Below are 22,635 nucleotides of genomic sequence, written 5' to 3' on the forward strand. Positions count from 1 at the left end.
TCCAGCAAACAAAATATATATTGCACAGATCGAAAAAATCCAAAAGAGATATTTAAAATACTTACATTTCAAAAAAACCGGTAATTATCCACACATAGCATACAATGAACTTCTCCTAAATTTTGAAATAGAAAGCTTGGAACTGAGGAGAAAAAAGGATGACATGAAGTTTCTGTACAAAACTGTAAACTCTATTATTGACAACCCTGACACTTTATGCCTCTTGAACTCGCTTTAATGCGAGGACAAATGTAACTTTTCATAATAAAAAAGTCAGTACAACCGCTCACAAAAATTCTCCACTTTACAGGTTATGCAATGTCTACAACAGTGCAGTTCAGAAAAATAATTCTTTAGACTTCTGCGTACCTCTAGGCCTGTTTTTACAACAATTCACCATCTCCGTGAAAACTCTGTAATGCTGAACCAAAAAATGTATTATAAACATTCTACATTAAGCCCTATCCCACAAATGTAATAATAAGTGTTAGAACTAAAAACTAAAAACAAATAATAGTTTAAATAAGAAATTACGATTTTTAATTTATTTTTTATATTTTTTTCCTCTTTCATGTAAAGATTAAATTAGATAAGATGTTAAATACTGTTCGTTACTCATTGTAAATATAATATTAGAATAGTTTAGGTATTAGCTTATTAGACTAGTTTAGATATGAAAATATGTTTTTATATACTTGTTTCTTGCAAGGATTAGATATGTAATATTATTTATTTCTCAGCGTAAATATAATATTAGAATAGTTTAGATATTATATTAGACTGATTGAAACTAAAAAAAGTGTAAACATTTGCCACTGTAATTGGGATTAGAAATTCTGTAGTGCGCAGTAAATAAATAAATAAATAAATAAATAAATAAATAAATAAATATGTTCATTGAAGTTCGTAAATTACATCAGTAATATTACATTTCGGTAAATTTATCTGTATGAAGTCGCAGTTGGCCACTTTATGTCACAATTTAAAGATTTTCCTTGATGAAGGCTTGGGATGATACACCGGGCGGTTAACATTTTGTGTTCTTGCCGACACAATATCAGTTAATAAAGGTTTTAAGAACTTGGTTTGCTGATATTCTTTGACCTCACACTGTAACAGAACACATTCTGAAAGGGAAGATGTAGCAAATCCTCGTATTACGCTCGTAAGTTTGAAGGACTTCCGACAGTAGGGCACAGCAGCTACTTTAGACTCCTGCAGATGCTTCATCACTCCCACGCTGGTATCTTCATCTTGTCGCGATGTGGGAGCTTGCGTGCCTAAGTGATCCTGAGAGCTATACCGGCGGGAGCATAAGCTCCTGGTAGAGCCACCCAAGCCGGAAAGGTCAAAGGTGATAGGCCAGACTAAGAGGGATACCCTGGTCCTCAAGGTTGGGGGTTGATCATGGGGCTAACACCTTATATCGGAAAAATCAACTCGTTACGAAACTCATAGACAAGAATAGCCGGACTGATGATAATGGTAAACGACCCACGCGAGGAAATGGAAGATGCAAACGGAAATATGATATGTATATAGCAACCTGGAGTGTACGAACCCTGAATAAACCAGGAGCCCTAAGCATTCTGAAACAAGAAATGGAGAAATATAATATTGGAATAGCAGCAATTCAGGAAGTCAGATGGAAAGGAAATGGTGTTTTTAGAAGTGGTAGATATACAGTGCTGCATAGTGGTGGAGCCAGGTGTACAATAGGTGGCACAGGCTTCATAGTGGATGACAGATATAAGTCAGCAGTTTTGAATTTTAAACCTGTAAATGAAAGAATACGCACGCTAAGGATGAAGGCCCATTTTTTCCAATATCACCTGTGTGTGTGTGTGTGTGTGTGTGTGTGTGTGTGTGCGCGCACCTACAGAACAGGCTGAGGATGAAGAGAAAGATACGTTCTACGGACAATTGGAACAAGAAATAGAATGCATCCCAAGAAAAGATGTAAAAATCATACTAGGAGATTTCAACGCTAAAGTGGATAAAGAAGAAGCCTATAGGGAGACAGTTGGGAAGAAAGTTTGCATGATGAGTCAAATGATAGTGGACAGGGACTAATTGATTTTGCCATGGGAAACTCGATGGTGGTGAAGAGTACATGGTTTAAGAGAAAGAATATACGGAAAGCCACTTGGTGTTCACCAGATGGTGTCACCTTTAATCAAATAGACCATGTAGTAATCGATAGAAGACATGCATCTGATATACTACAAGTTGACAGTTGTAGGGGAGCTGATTGTGATTCGGACCATTACTTGGTACGGGTAAAATACAGGCAACGTATTGCAACTTACAGATCTTCTAAGAAAGGGAAAGCTCCAAGGAGATATATGGTCTCAAAATTGAAAGATAACGGAACTGCGCAGCTATACGAATCCAGAATGGAGAAGAAATTGGAGGCCAAACGACAAAACTGGGCAGTGGAAAACATCGAAGGAAAGTGGACTTTATTGAGGGATGCATTGCAGGAAACTGCGGATGAAGTACTAGGAGTGGAAGCAAAGACTGAAAGGCAAGGATGGTTTGATGATGATTGTAGAAGAGCAATTGAGGAGAGAAATGAGGCAAGGAAGAACATGTTTAGCAGGAAAATACGAACATGTTTGTTGTTTGAGTCATCAGTCCATAGATTGGTTTGATGCAGCTCTACATGCCACCCTGTCCTGTGCTAACCTTTTCATTTCTACGTAACTATTGCATCCTACATCTGCTCTAATCTGCTTGTCATATTCATACCTTGGTCTACCCCTACCGTTCTTACCACCTACACTTCCTTCAAAAACCAACTGAACAAGTCCTGGGTGTCTTAAGATGTGTCCTATCATTCTAACACTTCTTCTCGTCAAATTTAGCCAAATCGATCTCCTCTCACCAATTCGATTCAGTATCTCTTCATTCGTGATTCGATCTATCCATCTTACCTTCAGCATTCTTCTGTAACACCACATTTCAAAAGCTTCTATTCTCTTTCTTTCTGAGCTAGTTATCGTCCATGTTTCACTTCCATACAATGCCACGCTCCACACAAAAGTCTTCAAAAACATCTTTCTAATTCCGATATCAATGTTTGAAGTGAGCAAATTTCTTTTCTTAAGAAAGCTCTTCCTTGCTTGTGCTAGTCTGCATTTTATGTCCTCCTTACTTCTGCCATCGTTAGTTATTTTACTACCCAAGTAACAATATTCATCTACTTCCTTTAAGACTTCATTTCCTAATCTAATATTTCCTACATCACCTGCCTTCGTTCGACTGCACTCCATTACTTTTGTTTTGGACTTATTTATTTTCATCCGGGACTCCTTACCCAAGACTTCATCCATACCATTCAGCAACTTCTCGAGATTTTCTGCAGTCTCAGATAAAATAACAATATCATCGGCAAATCTCAAGGTTTTGATTACCTCTCCTTGGACTGTGATTCCCTTTCCAAATTTCTCTTTGATTTCCTTTACTGCCTGTTCTATGTAAACATTGAAAAGGAGGGGGACAAACTGCAGACTTGCCTCACTCCTTTCTGGATTACTGCTTCTTTTTCAAAGCCCTCGATTCTTATCACTGCAGACTGATTTTTATACAGATTGTAGATAATTCTTCGTTCTCGGTATCTGATCCCTGTCATCTTCAGAATCATAAATAGCTTGGTCCAATCAACATTATCGAATGCCTTTTCTAGATCTACGAATGCCATGTACGTGGGCTTGTCCTTCTTGATTCGATCCTCTAAGATCAGACGTAAAGTCAGAATTGCTTCACGTGTTCCTACATTTCTTCTGAAGCCAAATTGATCTTCTCCCAACTCAGCTTCAACTTGTTTTTCCATTCTACTGTAAATAATACGTGTTAAAATTTTGCAGGCATGAGATACTAAACTAATGGTGCGGTAGTTTTCACACCTGTCAGCACCGGCTTTCTTGGGAATAGGTATAACAACATTCTGCCGAAAATCGGATGGGACTTCTCCTGTCTCATACATCTTGCACACTAAATGAAATAACCTTGCCATGCTGGTTTCTCCTAAGGCAGTCAGTAATTCAGAGGGAATATCATCAATTCCAGGTGCCTTGTTCCTATTTATGTCACTCACAGCTCTGTCAAACTCTGACCTCAAAATTGGGTCTCCCATTTCATCAGCATCAACAGCCTCTTCTTGTTAAAGAACCAAATTATCTACACCTTTACATTGATACAACTGTTGGATATGCTCCTGCCATCTTTCTGCTTTGTCTTCTTTCCCTAGAAGTGGCTTTCCATCTGAGCTCTTAATATTCATGCACCTAGATTTCCTTTCTCCAAAGGTTTCCTTGATTTTCCTGTATGCAGCATCTCCCAGGACCATACAGCCTTCGACATCCTTGCACTTCTCCTTCAGCCATTCTTCCTTAGCTACCTTGCACTTTCTATCCACTTCATTCTTTAATCGCCTGTATTCTTTTCTGCCCTCTTCATTTCTAGCATTCTTGTATTTTCGTCGTTCATCAATCAGGTCTAGTATCTCCTGAGTTATCTACTGATTCTTAGTTGATCTTTTCTTCCTTCCTAACATTTCTTCAGCAGCCTTACTGACTTCATTTTTCATGACTCTCCACTCTTCCTCTATAGTGTTTCCTTCAGCCTTTTCATTTAGTCCTTGTGCAACATGTTCCTTGAAACAATCCCTCACACTATTTTCTTTCAACTTGTCTAGATCCCATCGTTTTGCATTCTTTCCTTTCTTCAATTTATTCAACTTCAGATGGCATTTCATGACCAACAAGTTGTGGTCAGAGTCCACGTCTGCTCCTGGGAAAGTTTTGCAATCCAACACCTGGTTTCTGAATCTCTGCCTAATCATAATGAAGTCTATTTGATACCTTCCAGTGTCTCCAGGTCTCGTCCACGTATACAGCCGTCGTTTGTGGTGTTTGAACCAAGAATTGGCAAGGACTAAATTATGATCAGTGCAGAATTCAACCAGCCGACTTCCTCTTTAGTTCCTTTGTCCCAATCCAAACTCTCCCACTGTACTACCTTCTCTTCCTTGGCCTACCACTGCATTCCAGTCTCCCGTCACAATTAGATTCTCATCACCTTTTACATATTGTATTAAATCTTCTATCTCCTCATATATTCTTTCAATTTCTTCATCATCCGCTGAACTAGTAGGCATATAGACCTACACTATTGTGGTGGGCATTGGTTTGGTGTCTATCTTGACGACAATAATTCTTTCACTATGCTGGTCGTAGTAGCTTACCCGCTGCCCTATTTTCTTATTCATTATTAAACCAACCCCTGCATTTCCCCTGTTTGATTTCGTGTTGATAATTCGGTAGTCGCCTGACCAAAAATCCTGTTCTTCCTGCCAACGTACTTCACTTATACCAACTACATCTAACTTTAGCCTATCCATCTCCCTTTTCAGATTCTCTAACCTACCACAACGATTCAAACTTCTAACATTCCACGCTCCGACTCGCAGAATGTCAGTATCCATCTTCCTGATGATCGCCCCCTGTCGTGTAGTCTCCACCCGGAGGTCCGAATGGGGGACTAGTTTACCTCCGAAATATTTTACCCGGGAGGAAGCCATCATCAGTACATCATTCATACAGAGAGAGCTGCATGTCCTCGGTAGGTAGTTACGGCTGTAGTTTCCCGTTGCTTTCAGCCGTGTAGCAGTATCAACACAGTTAAGCCATGTTGAGTATTATTACAAGGCCGTATCAGTCAATCATCTAGACTGCCGCCCTTGCAACTACCGAAAGGCTGCTCCCCCCCTTTCGATGAACCATTCGTTAGTCTGGTCTCTCAACAGATACCCATCCGATATGGTTGCACCTGCGGCTCGGCTATCTGCATCATTGGGACACGCAAGCCTCCCCACCGCGGCAAGGTCACATGGTTCGCAGAGGAGGAATAAGAACATATGTAGAGGAATTTAGGATGAAGTGGGAAGAGGCAGACAGAATTTGTAGGAGAAAGAAGAGAGAGGCAGAGAGGAAATGGATTACAGATTTGGAGGAACAATATGATATGCAAGAAGTACAGAAGTTCTATGGGAAAATAAAGGACTTACAGAAAGGTTTTCAACCACATGCTGTATTCTGTAGTGATAAAGAAGGAAACATGATTGGGGGAAGAGACCGGATTCTTGACCGATGGGCGGAATACTTTAGTGAACTGTTGAATATGGCTGCAGAGACGGTAAGATTGGAAGAAGAGGAAGAAGAGGATGAGCAGCCTTGGCAAGATCCTAGCCTACATTTAAAACCAGTGCCTGTATACGATCTATAGAAGAAGTGAGGACGGCAATTAAGTACTTGAAGAAGAATAATAAGGCTCCAGGAAGTGATAACATCTCAGCTGATATGATTAAATACGGGGGTGAAAGTTGACGCAACTTGTTCACCAATTAATTGTGGAAGTTTGGTAAACAGAACAAATGCCAGAGCACTGGAGCTTAGCAATTATTTGCCCAATTCATAAGAAGAAAGATAAAGCAAATTGTGAAAATTATAGAGGTATATCTTTGCTTAGTGTGGTCTATAAGGTCTTAGCCAAGGTTTGGTCTATGAGACTCACTCCACTGGTTGAGCAGATACTAGGAGACTACCAAAGTGGCTTTCGACAGGATAGATCAACAACAGATCACATCTTCACTGTCAGGCAAATAATGGAGAAATGCTATGAATATAATGTGGATGTGCATCAGCTGTTTGTGGATTTTCGGCAGGCTTATGATAGTGTGAAAAGGAGGAAAATGTATCAAACAATGATGGACTTGGAGTTCCCAACTAAATTGATAAGACTGGTACAAATGACCCTAACGGGTACTAAATGCATGGTTAAAATAGAAGGAAATCTTACTAAAGAGTTTGAAGTAAACCAAGGTTTGCGGGAATGGGATGTGTTATCTACCCTACTCTTCAATGTGGTTTTGGAGCGTGTGATGAGAAAGGTGGAGGTCAGTAATCCAGGCTGTACGCTGTTCAACCGTGTAACACAGAATCTGGCTTATGCTGATGATGTTGATATGCTTTCTAGAAGATTGAAAGACCTAGAGGAAGGACTGGATAGATTAGAAAAGGAAGGAGGAGAAATGGGCCTAAGAGTGAATAATGCCAAAACTCATTACCTGTTTGCATCTAGGAGGACCATAGTTAGGGAAGACAAGTGCATTCAATTGAATGGGATTAACTACGAGAGATGTGAAAAGTTTAAGTATTTAGGAGCGCTGGTTACAAAAGATAATAACAAAAAAGAGGAAATAAAAGCGAGGATTGCTGCAGGAAATAGGGTTTACTTAGCTTTACTGAAAGTGTTTAGATCACGCAGCCTTGGTAGAAGATTAAAGTTGACAGTCTATCGAACAGTATTACGACCAGTGGTAACTTATGGTTCTGAAACATGGACAATGACCAAGGCAGATGAACTGTTGAACAGATGGGAGATAAAAATACTGAGAAAGATTTTTGGCCCAGTGAAGGAAGGGGAATTTTGGAGAATAAGGAAAAACAAGGAATTGGAAGAACTCTATGGACATCCATGTATCGTAACCGAAACAAAAAGCAACAGATTAAGGTGGTTGGGACACATGGAGAGAATGCCGGATAATAGGGCTGTCAAGAAGATCTACAAAGGAAATCCAGGTGGTAGAAGATGGAAAGGAAGACCTCGGAAAAGATGGCTGGATGAGGTGGAGGAGGATTTAAGAAAGATGGGAATAAGAAGATGGAGGAGGCATGTAGAAGATCGTGAATATTGGGCTAGAATCGTCAGAGAGGCCAAGGCCCTACAAGGGCTGTAGCGCCCAGGAGTAAGTAAGTAAGTAAGTAAGTAAGAAGCTTCATCAGAGCAACAAAACAAGTTTTTGGGTATCGAACTTCTCCTCTGTCCTGATGCATAATCAGTTCCATTTATTGGAGTCGAAGCTCTAGGTAGGAAGATGCTGCTGACGCAAATGTCACACTCCATGCTCTCTTCAATAACACGACCAAAGTACCCGCGAATTACAGTTTGATTTTCTGTTTCTATATCGATTAGGACATTATTTGGATATTTGAGGTCCAAAATGTCTAAACATGAAGGCCTTTTTTATGATTGTCCGTCACAATTTTCATCAGAGGGTATCGACTATCCTGCACGGCTTTAATCACTTTCTGAAATACGGTGTTAATGTGTAAAGGATACAGAGGCGAGAGTATCCGAGAATATCAAACTACTTCCTTTGATATAGCCAACAGCTACTTTTCTCTTAATTCTCCCCGAGACGGTATTTTGTGGAATCGTATCTCTTCGGGCTGCGAACCACCTTGAGATTTGCAAAATAGTACACAACAGTTGAATATTTCGAGGAAAAAACTGAAGTTCCATTTCTACACACACACACACACACACAAAAGCGACTTGCACAAACGAAAGAAAACAAGTACACCTTAAATGAATTCATTTCACAGTTCTATACAACATAACCTACCACTTATACAAACGGAAGTGGACAGGCACGTTTACTCATTGTACGAAATAACTCAGCTTTTCGTACACATGCATGCATCAGTAACACAATGCAACACCCACACTGACCGCAAAGATTGTGCGTCTACTACTGCACTCTTGTGGCGACTTAAAGAAATATTGTTATTCGCGCCTTCCTATGTTAAATTAATGGCATAGAGCTGGCAGTATAGGAGGATCGAGAGGGCGGTGATTTTCCTGCCTGTCGCCGGCCCCGCAGTGTAGGGATAGTATGTCTGCCTCTTACTCGGAGAACCCGGGTTCGATTCCCGGCAAGGTCAGGGATTTTCACCTGCATCTGAGGGCTGGTTCGAGGTCCACTCAGCCTATGCGATTACAATGGAGGAGCTATCTGACGGTGAGGTGTCGGCCCCGGTCTAGAAAGCCAAGAATAACGGCCGTCGTGCTGACCACACGGCACCTCGTAATCTGCAGGCCTTCGGGCTGAGCAGCGGTCACTTGGTAGGCCATGGCCGTTCAGGGCTGTTGCGCCATGGAGTTTGGTTTGGTCATAGCTCAACTCAAGTTTATTCGACTACTAATATCACTAATATCATCTCTCCTCTGACAGCTCGGAACACACCACTTAGTCGTTGCCTTACGCCTATGTCTTCCGGGCCCAAGACATCCATATCAAATCTTGCTGCTTTCCTTTGGATATTTTCCAGTTCTCGTGTCAAGTAATTTTGGTGAAGGATCCCATACACTGGTACTATAATCTATAAGAGTCAGTGAAATGAAAAATGAACACCCACCATAACATACATTGAGCACGAAAGGTAGCAACATTGTTATTACGTATCGACAGTTCCATCGCTGTGATAGGAGAACTGAATAGTGGCAAATCTCAGATGCACGCTGTTGTTGGGTTTTCCCTTTGTTGAAGCGTGCACTGGTCTAGTGTGTTCGTCCAGCTGTAGAAATGGAGGCAAGCAAGGAAGAGCAGAGAAATGTGGCTCGTTTTCTGGTGGCTCAGGGTGCTGGAGTCGCATGTCTGCTGTGTATGACGAACACTGCATGTCCATGACGAGTGTGCACGAGTGGCATAGGGGATTCTGAGAAGGGCGCACTTCACTGCAAGACGAGCCATTACTGCTGTTGTGATAGGGCGGATTGATGGCCTTCTCCGGGAAAACTGACAAATCACAGAGAAATACATTCGTGTTCAGGGCGGCATAAGCCATGGCTCCGTGCATGCAATTTTCAAACGTCACTTCCAATTTGGTGAAGGTTACGCTTCAGCGATTTGGTTGGGAAACACTCAACATCCTCCGCACAGCCTGGATCCTTCACCTTGTGATTTTCGCATTTTGGCGACCTGAAGTGAGACATTCGTCGACATCGGTTTCATTCGGACGAGGAAGTGCAAGAGCGGGTGCGGTTGTGGATCTGTCAGTGACCTACCTCTTTCTACAAAACTGGAATTTATTGTCTCGTCTCCCAGTGGGATAAATATATAACGCATTTGGTAATTATTTTTGAAAACTATCCTATAGACACGTTGTAGCGGGTGTTCTATTTTCATTAGACTTCCCCTTATAATTGTGGTCTCACCACCAAAACTCAACACCAACAACTAAACGACGACAACTCTTTTAAGCGACCAACCTGCTTTTATATACCTGGTGACGAAATTCTAGTATCTCCGGGGAGCGAGAAAGTTCAAGTTTCACCTTCCAAACAATGTACGGAGACACCTGACGTAAAGCAGAGATCTTCAGCCTGATTTATACACCCGTCCTTTTGTGTGGGTGTTGAGGGTTCGTAGGTTTTGAAAATAATCCTCGGTTAGAGTCAGCGGTGGTACATAAGATTACACCCAGTGCATGGACATTCGAAGAGTAACGATGCAGTTCTACTGATATTTAACGCAGTGCCCTTATTATCTCAACAAATAATTGCTCATCTGATTATGCAAGGCTAAAAATATATATCTAATTTAAATAAAAGGGAACATCAAAATGTTAGTTTCTTGGAAGGATCCTCCGATTTGATGAAATCATAATAACTAAACTAATACAATAATATTTACATCGCAGCGTGCTTGGAGAATAATTATATAAAATGGGATCAAACTCTTTGTTGGCTACTATCCTTATCATTCACAATCATTAAAGAAATTAAATTTAAATTGAAAACTCTATCTTGATGAAATCAACATGGGACTTGCTGAAGACTTAGTGTCGTCCATAAAATTATTTCCTTGTTATTAATTGTCCACCCGTTATCAAAAAAATAAAATGAAAATCTTCACTGTTTCATTTATGTTTATCTTTCATGTATCCAAGATTTCATCTTTCAATGCCCTATCATTCTATCATTCTTCTCATAAATTGCCTAAATGTTAATCAACTTGATTTTCCTAATAATGATCTCTCAGTCAGCGTGACCATCCTTAAATGAGCGATCGCACAATATTTAAAGACATCATAATTGGATTTTGTAATAACTCAATCAAACAAGAACAGCGTGACCCAGGAATTCACGCTTGCCATATGGAAAAGAATACACAATACCTAGCTGATATTAACGTAATCAACAAGATCTAGAAATGATCATCTGATCTCTCCGGAACTGTCCTCCTGAAAGAAAATCATGAAGGTCTACTATCTACAAAGATTCATGCTACAAGCAACTACACAAAGAACACAACTTACACTGCACCAGGTGATAATAATTTGATTAATATGACACTCTACTACATCCATATTGTGATTATTTAATGTTGAAGTCAATGATCCTTCGTTCAGGATAGCCTATTCGGTATCCGTACCACATCATGTCGCAAAATAATGTCTCGATGATCGCATGCCAATCTCCATTCATAACCTGCGGACATGTTACACAACAAAATTAATGATAACCTTACTGCTTGCCTATCTCGAATTCTCTTAATTTGCACGATGAACGCTTAAATTCACATCTCAATCCTAAGTTCATTATAAACCTTCGAAAATTACTTATGACGCTTCCATAATACCTGTTCTCAACGAACCATTTACTATAATAACTTCATTCACCATTAAAACACTTTATCCGTATATCATTCACCATACTTATTCACAATTACTTACCCCAAGAAATACACAAGCATCTATCCGAAGAATAAGACATAGCACAATCATCACGGCACTAATCTCACGAAATATTCGCAACTGTGCAATGTCGTACGTGATATTATCACACAAGACAATCTTAAGATAAACATTAAATCATATCACCTCACGAAGATATTTATGCAGTGCTAGTATGATTCAAATGATGAAGACAACACCTCAGTACATTCACAGTAATCATAAAGAATTCCGGGTTACTCACGGCAAAAATGCTTATTCTACGAACTGAATCTCGCATAGGACAAATTATCTCAATACCTTCATATCGAACTTAATTGTAATCACGAGTATCACTGGGCACTTGCGATGATCGCATTAGGTCACTCAAGCTCTTCAATTAATATTACTTCATTATGAAATGAAATGAAATCTACTCTACCACTATGCGTCTACAGAGAGAATAAAGAGATGAAATCTTGGTACTTATCAGTGCAGATCACTTAACACTGCTCTCATCTCCGTTCCATCGGTCTTGGTTTGGCATTCATCTTAGCACCTTTCCGGGGCTGTTAGGACACTAATCCTTTAACTCTGCATGTCGACTCTCATCATTACATCAAGGGAATAGTCCTCATTCATTATGAGTCCAAGGACCTGAAACTTAAATAAATAGAATGTGCCATTTCACCGTTTTATAGTTGCAATATTTGGAACAAAAATGGCGTTCCAGCCATTAAAGGATCAATATAAAAGCAATTAACAGCGGTACGAGTCGAAAAGGTAATAATTTCAACCGGCAATCACCGAAAGAAAAAGAACCATTCTTAGAAGGCGGTGAGAATGAATGACAGGAGCGGATTATTTAAACTGATTATTGAAAAAAGACTTCCATTAGAACAAAAACTCAATCCAGCACTGCAGCGAAGAAAGGACGGGATCGTGTAAAGAAACGAGTTACATATCAGATTCTATAATCAATTATTGAAGAAGAGACTAAATCCGCGACAGCCCGCTCAACGTCAGCTGTAGGTTGACATATATACGTGAAATTATAGACCAGCTATAAAGAAACGTCAAGTTGGTTCTGTACTACGTCACGGTTGGGCTCGGAAGCATTATATTTTGCCCGATACTGCACAACGTAGAGAGAGCGGAATTCAACTGGCTATAGAGTGCAATTTTAAAAGCACAGAAAATTTACATCCGTTTAGCAAGCACGAGATTTGGCAAATAAGAGTACATTTAGAGCTGTTATAGTCAAATTAGACGGCCCAGAACACATATATTTCCTTTATCATTGGCAGAACGAAACGGATTACAGCATGTATAAATCAACTAATGCATTGTGTTATTCTGTCCCTGACGTATTGAAGACCACTATGATGTTCTAAGAGGCTGAGGCAGAGACTACTCCGACTATGGTGGCACTTCACGAGATTGATGACCCAGGAGGGTGGTAATCAGCTGAGAGGACGAGATGGACCCGATTACCTAAGCCGAACCATGGAGCGAGGCGTACCATTCCCGGTGAACAACAGCGAGATGGGAGTCACTACCCAATAAGCAAAGTTAAGTCCCCTATGAGTCGTTTTGTAAGTAGAAACCTTTATTCTTTTGGCTATATGTGATATGCTTTATGACATTGTGCGTGCGTAGTTAATATTCAAATGTAGTTACAAGGAAGTAGGTATTCATCTGAAGTTACCGTTAATCCCATACATAGGTGTAAAATACCAGTGAATGCCGTTCGCAAGTTTATCAATATGGTGTTAGAGAAGTGATTAATATTTTTAAATCGTTGTCAGTGAAGTGTTAGAGTTTTATGTGGAGGTTAATATACATGCGTGATGGCTTTAACAGAATACCAAGCGTGGAGATCGTATTTAGGGAATGTTTACGACAAAGTATAGTAGCACAGTTTAATGTTGTGATGTGCTTTTCTTTGATACTATGACGGTAAGGATAATGTTTTATATGTGTAGGTTATGGCACATATGCCGAGTATTTGATGAAATGAGTGCCTTGAGACGCACTAATATGAATGCTACGTGATATTTGAAGTGATAAATGGTGAATGAAATAATGATATGAGTTCATAGTAGATTATGATGGTGATAGTTATTGTTATTTGGAAAGTTGGTCATAGTATTCTTCGAGAGATGATAGTATGTGTAAATTGCGCATGCTAAGGTATATATTGAAACGTACTGTTTTCAATTGCTGTTTTTATTCCCTGATATACAAAATAGGTTAGGATACGATCTCAAATGCCATCAATATAGAGTTAATTGAGTATGTAGGATCATCAGAGGAGCCGAGAGGCCAATAACGTTAATATTTAGGCCTTCACTGACTTATCTACGATCATTTTCGAGTATTCTCACATACGGCAACTTAATTTATGGTTTTATGGGAGCAGTTTGACACATCACTGGTAACTTAGTCACACATATATAGACTTTTAGATGAAGGTAGAGTCTTCTAATATGTCAATTTTTCCACTTATGGTATTATTTGTTGGAAGGTTAGTTAAATACACTTGGCAATGCTACATTCAGCCAGATACGCACTTTAATTGAATTTCAACCATGAATTAAAATAATAATTGAGTGATTTAGCCACATAAGCCTTATGATAGAATTAATTTGAGATTACTTACGACTTAAAGTGGACTTGAATTTGCTTATATGGAGGTCAGACAACATGAAATATGAAAGATTTTGGAAATTTTCAAACTTAAATTAATGGAAATCCCTAAAGCACAAACATTACTTTCTACCACGATTTTCCTACTGTGCATGGACATGGAAGTGAAGTTTTCAGCAAAGTGATATTCATTTCTCTAGTCACATGTGAATTTAAGTTCAAATGATAGAATTTTTGGTAATTTTGAGTAACAATCCAGCTCAATAAGGAAAGATTCCAGACCTTAATTAATTAATTAATTATTGGCTATTTTCACTGCGTTTTTTACGTTCTTAATTGAAACCACAATTTGAAATGTTGTATATAGTAGGGAGTATGATTTTGTTTTCACTTAAACCAATTGGATGCATCTAATTATTTCAACTATATTGAATAATTTTTCACTTGATTATATATAATTTAATTTTTCCTTTTCATTTGATTTTTACGGATATTACTTAATTACAACATAATATTTCGACAGGCCAGAATTAACGTATCGATGAATGAGGCCTGATTTCCATTTATTTGTTAAAGGTTTTTCAAAACTGTTTTCTTTCAATGTAACATAATTACGGCACATAGAGATGCTGATTGCGTTATAGGACTATCTACATTATATGAGACAATTTCTCACGATACTCTACGAAATTTTTTAATCATACTTAGATTGATTTGTCAATAAAAGCTGAGTAGTGAAAATATAAAAATTCTTTTAATGCCTACTTAGAATAAGAACTAGATATAAGGCTATAATGACTCTATTTCTGATTGCGATTTCGATAGCAACATGCACGAATTTCTTGAAATACCATAATAAACTTGATTTTGCGATAAATTTCGGCAACATGCGAGTATGGTATCCAACTGATAGCGTGTTGGAGACGTCCTTCTGCGTAGGTTGAGATTTACCATAGACCATCGACGTATTTTCTCACGCGGAACTCACAACCCAGTAATATTGGATAGATGGAATCGTTATTAAGAGCTAGTCTGGAACTCATGTACCCCCACCTGGACGCGGGAGCGGTGCAAGAATTAATACAGTGATATTCTTCTTCTTCTTCATGTGCCATGTCCTCGCAGAACGTTGGCGATCAGTAGCATGATCTGTTGTTTGTCCATAGCTGTTCTGAACAGAGTAAGCTTTGTCACCCCAAATCACTGGCTCAAAATGCCGAGCCATAATGTCCTACTTCTCCCCGGACCACGTTTTCCATTAATTTTCCCCTGGAGTATTACTTGCAAAAAGTGGTATTTACAGTTCCGCATCATATGACCAAAGTATTCTAGCTTCCTTCTCTTGATGGTAGTGAGAATTTCTGGTTCTTTGTTCATACGGTGCAAAACGTCTATATTGGTCATTGTAGCTGTCCAGGGTATCTTCAGCATCCTTCGGTACGTCCACATTTCAAATGCTTGCAACTTCTTGCACATGGTCTCAGTTAGTGTCCATGCCTCAACGCCGTATAACAGAATGCTGAAAACGTAGCACCGGCGTAGTCGTGTCCGTAGTGAAATGGAAAGGTCATGGCTTGTCAGAAGTTTCCTAAATCTTTGAAATGAAGTTCTGGCCTGCTCAATTCTGCATTGGACCTTGTGAGTAAGGTCCCAGTCATCATTGATGTGACATCCTAGGTATTTAAATGTTGCCACTCTCGCGATCTGTTCCTTTGCTGCTGTGAGATTACCTCGAATGCCATCTTCTTTCCTACTTATGACCATCCACTTGGTCTTCTATACATTAAGCCTCAAACCCATTGCGCTGCTGGCTTCAGTGACATCATTAAGTAGTTCCTGTAGATCCTGGAGATTGGTTGCAAGTAGCACAGTGTCATCGGCGTACCTGATGTTATTTATGATGAAACCATTAACCACAACTCCTTGAGTCTTTCCGTAAAGAGCATCTCGAAAAGTCTTTTCTGAATAGATGTTGAAAAGCATGGGGGAAAGAATACAGCCTTGGCGAACTTCTTTCATAATTGAGACTTCTTCCGAGACAGGACCATCAACTCTTATGCCAGCACACTGGTTCCAGTAGAGATTACCAATAATACGAATGTCCAGTCCATCAAGTCCTAATTCTCGAAGAATGTTCATAAGTTCATCATGGCGGACTGTATCAAAGGCCTTTTCGTAATCGACGAAACAAGCAAAAACATCGACATTGACATCTCGGCACCGTTGGACTAATACCTGCGGACTGAATAACGCCTCTCTAGTACCAAAACCATGCCTGAAGCCAAACTGTGAGGTTCCGATATTCTCCTCACATGTATGATAAATTCTCGCATGCAAGACTTTTAGGAATACTTTCAGAACGTGCCTCATCAAACTAATTGTTCTATATTCATTGCAGAATTTTGCATTGGCTCTCTTAGGCAATATTACGAAAGTCGATTTGATCCAGTCTCGAGGAATGGTTCCACTGCGGTGAATACTGGTGAATAGGTCAACTAATAATGAAAGGCATTTTTCCTTCTCAAGCAGTTTCAGTATCTCAGCCTTCCCGTTCTTCGCTGTTCTTATGGCATATTCTACTTCTGCACGTGTGATATCCACACCTTCGTCTGCGATCCAAGAAGAGATTTTGTACATATTCCATCCATTCCTTCAGTTTCTCTTCTGTGCTCGCTAAGATGTCACCATTCTTATTAAGGAGGACTCCACTACCTTTCTTGTTATATGCACCTGTTACAGTGATATTGGCGTTATACAATGATTCCAATATTATTCCAGAAGACTCGCCTTATTTAAATATCAAATATTGGATCGTTATTCAATACAATATCATTATTCTCCTAATATGTCTTTCAATATTTCCTTTAACTTCTGCTTCTCCAAATGCTCCTTCTTAAGACGTGTGAATCGCTATTATGTCAACCGTCAATCTCAGTTTTTCATAGAATACAATTGTTCGTAAAAATAAAAGTTCATAAAATTGTTAGATTAATAATCTTGGTCCGCGTTTCATATCGTATGCTAAGTTCGCTACTTCGTAACTTCTCTTCCATATGTTTTTGACATTTGAGGAAATAAGCTCCGAGATAACGTCTTCTCTTCTGATTAGGAAGATGTGCAAAGGGACACTTCACTGTTTATTGATCTTCATGACGTATACAATCGATTTACTTTCTTCAACGCCTTCTTGATCATTTAACCTATAACGTTAAGGCATGGCCTCCGCCGCGTTATTGCTGGACCTTTATATTATCATATGGTAGACTTGCTTCTTCTTGCTGTTGAAAATGCAAACCTTACTTGCTAGCCTCTGCTCCTATATTAAATAACATTTCATGATTGTAAACATCCGATGACCATAGGGTTCCGAGCTTATGCATCTCCGTCTTTTTTATATCCATCCAACTTCTTGTTTGAATGAGCGAGTTATTCCGGTTATTATACACAATTGGACGTATGATAACTTGATCTGTGGCTGCTGGACGTATTTTACGAGTAATTCGCGTTGATCTTTTCCTTGGCATAACCTTCAATGGCTCAACAGCTGACTCACATGCCATTGAACGGTTATATTTACTAAGTGCTCCCAGTAAATACCGAATGGTGTACAACAGGGCTGACAGCCGCCGACCATTTCCTGACAAGCGTGAGATCTACACCAAGGAGCAAATAAAATCCATTTTTGAAAGAAACTTTGGACATGGTACTGCCTACTGCAACCTCCAAAAGGGCAAGGAGGAGTTATTTGCAGATGAAAGGAGATTTTCAGGGGAGGAAACGTGCATTTCGTCTATATATTGATCAGTGGCGTTTCCTCTGCCAGAAGTTCAGGGTTAGTTCTAGATGAAATTTATGGATTAAAAATAAGTTTCACATTTTGCCCTCGCCCATTTTCCCCCTCCGGCTATTTCTTATACCAGATCATTCAGATCATGAAATGAGTTAATCTAATAGAAACACATGGTGAAAGAAAGAGGTAGTCTGCAGAGAAGTACGATTTTCTTTTAGAGCGGAAAAACGTACTTGGGTTTTTCCTTTACTATATGAAAGCGGTGAAAAAGTAGTGTTTAATAATTGTTTTACTATGCTTTCACTACCTATGTTAACACATTTGAACCTCAGACTTTATAGTGTAAGCAATAATGCACTCGCGTGGAACACGAAGACAAAATTAACACAAAGCGTAGGAAAGAGAAACAACGCTTTGGTCAGGTTTAGCAAGCACGAGGCAAGAGGAGTGAGAGCGTATGTGCGCATGCGTAATTCCAGAGGGAAAACCTGCCGAGTCGTTGGAAAGAGAACCCGACTGACAAGCGGTTCCGGAAAGTACCTACAGTATGTGGAGGGGAACAACGAACGATAATGAAAGAAACACATTAAAATGTAAGATTATATTTAAGAAATAAAATAAAACAATATTTTGTTTTGTTCTTTTTGATTTTATTTGTGAGTTGGCACACCACACCCTGAGAAAACGTCACTGACACTTTATGAGTCGTGTTTCACTGACTATGAATTGAACTGTCTAGTTATAAAACAGAATTGTTTCTCTCAAAGGTTTTTAATTCTAAAGAAAGAGTTCTGTGGCAATGTTACACGAATATAAGTAGAGCTAAAACAATATCGATTGCTATTACAAAGAAACTACATCTACAGTTATAGAGGCAGCGGAAATAATAATTGGTAATGAGTAAAGTAAGAATTATTTATCATAATTTTACAAAACATTAATCCCATTTTTAAGTGTTTAATTTTAAGAAAAAGTGTTACATTAAAACATACTTTGAACTATGTAAGAAAATAATACTCCGCTGTACGTTGGTTACATCAAGGAAATAAAGTAATAAATTGCACACAATGTCTTTTGAGTATTGTGTTAGATATTTATACATTAGAACTTAGTTATAAAATAAGAATTGCAGTAGTATTCCACTATAATGTGTTTGCTGAATGATGTAATATTATTCATTGCATTAAATGTGTTATTAAATAAATGTAAATTTCATCATCCTTATGAACTGTTCAATTCTTGTGATAAGAATCACCACCAGCCTGAGACTGTGAACACGTTCATCGCCGGAATTACGCACACGATGTTGGACGCTCAGAGATAAGGATACCAGTGCGGTCTAAACTGATTCCTTCGTGGTTCTTCTACTTCCTGAGAAAGTCTTGTCTTACTATGCAAAATTGGAAAACAAATAGGCTTTCCCATACCTTCATAAGTTTACAGCCACAGATATATTATAAACAAACCCATCAGTGGTCTTCAACTTTGACAAGGGCCGGTAATCACATTAAGATGTTATATATAAAGGTTACATTTTCTTCCATTTGATTATGAGTCTATGTTTATTCTTTAATGCCCGTAAGCAATACAACAATAAAGTTTTATTAGGCCAAGTGAGCAATTAAGATGTAATGCGGTTCAACACGTACAAAATTGTTTTGAGGCTTCCGTAGACTTACTTATTAGCCAAAAAATGTGGTCCGCTTGGAATGTAGGTAATAAATCGATATAATATGTGTCTGTGATGTGAGAAATAAGAGATATAATTTAGGACTTACTTGTTGTGAATTCCATTTGCTGTTTCCATTCATCATAGTAACGCCCATTCCGCTCTACTCTTTTCAATTTTTTATCTTCATCATTCACTTTTCACGGTTCATCCCTTTCTTTCGTACGTTTTTCTCCGAATCCCATTCAAATCTGTCGTTTCCATTATTAAATTTATCACAATCACACAATCAGTCACTACTGATCTGCATTTAGGGCAGTCGTCCAGGTGGCAGATTCCCTATCTGTTGTTTTCCTAGCCTTTTCTTAAATAATTGCAAAGAAGTTGGAAATTTATTGATCATCTCCCTTGGTAAGTTATCCAATCCCTAACTCCCCTTCCTATAAACGAATATTTGCCCTAATCTGTCCTCTTGAATTCCAACTTTATCTTTATATTGTGATCTTTCCTACTTTTAAAGACACCACTCAAACTTATTCGTACCGGGCGAGTTGGCCGTGCGCGTAGAGGCGCGCGGCTGTGAGCTTGCATCCGGGAGATAGTAGGTTCGAATCCCACTATCGGCAGCCCTGAAGATGGTTTTCCGTGGTTTCCCATTTTCACACCAGGCAAATGCTGGGGCTGTACCTTAATGAAGGCCACGGCCGCTTCCTTCCAACTCCTAGGCCTTTCCCATCCCATCGTCGCCATAAGACCTATCTGTGTCGGTGCGACGTAAAGCCCCTAGCAAAAAAAAAAAAAAAAACTTATTCGTCTACTGATGTCATTCCACGCCATCTCTCCACTGACAGCTCGGAACATAGCACTTAGTCACTTAGTGGAGCAACTCGTCTGCTACTCCCACGTCTTCCCAGCCCAAACTGTGCAACATTTTTGTAACGCTACTCTTTTGTCGAAAATCACCCAGAACAAATCGAGCTGCTTTTCTTTGGACTTTTTCCATTTCGAATCAAGTAATCCTAGTGAGGGTCCCATACACTGGAACCATACTCTAGTTGGGGTCTTACCAGAGACTTACATGCCCTCACCTTTACACCCTTACTACAACCCCTAAATAGGCTACACTCACAACTGACCACGATGTATTCACAACGACAGGTAACCTCCAACTCAGCGCGCGAGTCGATACAGCGCCATCTTATAACAGAGTATATTTTGTTGGTTTTTAATTATAAACTATTTATTACTACAACTACGTAATACAAAGATCGATACCAGTTGTTGGTTAGGTTAGAACAAAAGAGTAATAGAATATAAAACTCGGAGAAAATACGAAACAAACAACGCCAGTCAAGGAGTAATTTGGAAATGTTAAGGATCCACCTTTTCAATACAGTGACAATTTAATGACATGAGTTAGATCGCATTTCGTTTTATACAAGATTGGTACTAGTTTCGATGCTCTTTGCACGTCATCATCAGCCAATGAATCAATTGAGTAAATCACAACTAATCAAAAAACAATATAAAACACTTGACAGCACCTACAATGACAAATGTTAAATAGAATCAAGTTAAAATTGTGGTACAAGATGATGAGAGTATGGTGCGTCTGACCATAAAGTAAAATTCTATAAAATCTGAAAAGGTGACCGAGTTGTTAAGTCTAGATACACAAGAAAGCCAAGAGTAGCCCAGCTCCACTCCTTTCAACAACTGCGCCACACGCTGCTCAAGGTCTCCACGATTTCATATCGAACTGGGAATCATAACATTGGTTCAAATTAAGATCTTCACACGACCACATCCCCCTGTGGGTGGGGGCGTAAGAATAACACCCACGATATCTCCTGCCTGTCGTAAGAGGCGACTAAAAGGGGCCCAGGGGCTCTTAACTTTGGAGCGTGGTTTGGCTACCACTGGTCCCTTAGCTGAGTCCTTGCATTGCTTCCACTTACTTGTGCCAGGCTCCTCACTTTCATCTATCCTAACCGACCTCTCGTGGTCAACTCTTGTTCTTTTCCGACCCCGACGCTATGAGGTTTGCGAGGGTTAGGGAGTCTTTCATTTTCACGCCCTTCGTGGGCCCTTGTCTTCCTTTGGCTGATATCTTCATATTTCGAAGTGTCGGATCCCTTCCACTTTTTCCCTCTGATTGGTGTTATATAGAGGATGGTTACCTACTTGCACTTCCTCTTAAAGCAATAATCACCACCACCACCACCATCATCACATTTTTTGCTTCGGAACCACCTGAGTTAAGCCTGTTGAATACCACAGATTAAGAGAACAAGATTTATTCTTCCCACGGATAATACATGTTTTGCATTTTTTTAACAAACTGTTCGGCTCCATGGCTAAATGGTTAGCGTGCTGGCCTTTGGTCACCGGGGTTCCGGGTTCGATTCCCGGCACGGTCGGGAATTTTAACCATCATTGGTTGATTCCGCCGGCACGGGGGCTAGGGGTGTTTGTGGCGTCTTCATCATGATTTCATCATCATCATCATCATCATCATCATCATCATCGTCACGACGCGCAGGTCGCCTACGGGAGTCAAATCAAAAGACCTGCACCTGGCGAGCCGAACATGTCTTCAGACATTCCCGGCACTAAAAGCCATACGCTATTTCATTTCATTTAACAAGACTAAAGTTACACCTTACGATCTATACGCCTCAAGCTGGACTATTTTCTTGTGTATCAAGACTTAACAACTCGGTCACCTTCTCAGATTTTATAAAATTTTACTTTATGGTCAGACGTACCATACTCTCATCATATTGTACCACAAATTTAACTTGTTACTATTTAACATTTGTCATTGTAGGTGCTGTCATGTGGTTTATATTGTTTTTTGATTCATAGTGATTTGCTCAATTGATTCATTGGCTGATGATGACGCGCAATGAGCGTCGAAACTAGTACCACCAATCTTATATAAAAAGACATGTGATCTAACTCAC

At 39.4% G+C, this 22,635-nt stretch overlaps 1 protein-coding gene across 1 annotated transcript in view; it reads left to right on the plus strand.

Annotated features, from left to right (window-relative positions):
• The window catches only part of LOC136885412 (uncharacterized), a 93,664-nt gene extending 93,237 nt beyond the window's left edge, over positions 1–427 (plus strand). The window contains exon 7 of the mRNA XM_068230333.1: positions 311–427. The gene's annotated coding sequence lies outside the window, so the exon portion shown is untranslated. The remainder of the gene's footprint in view (positions 1–310) is intronic.
• The last annotated feature ends 22,208 nt before the right edge of the window (positions 428–22,635 follow it).

The sequence above is a fragment of the Anabrus simplex genome, chromosome 14, assembly GCF_040414725.1.
Source record: "Anabrus simplex isolate iqAnaSimp1 chromosome 14, ASM4041472v1, whole genome shotgun sequence".
NCBI lineage: Eukaryota > Metazoa > Arthropoda > Insecta > Orthoptera > Tettigoniidae > Anabrus > Anabrus simplex.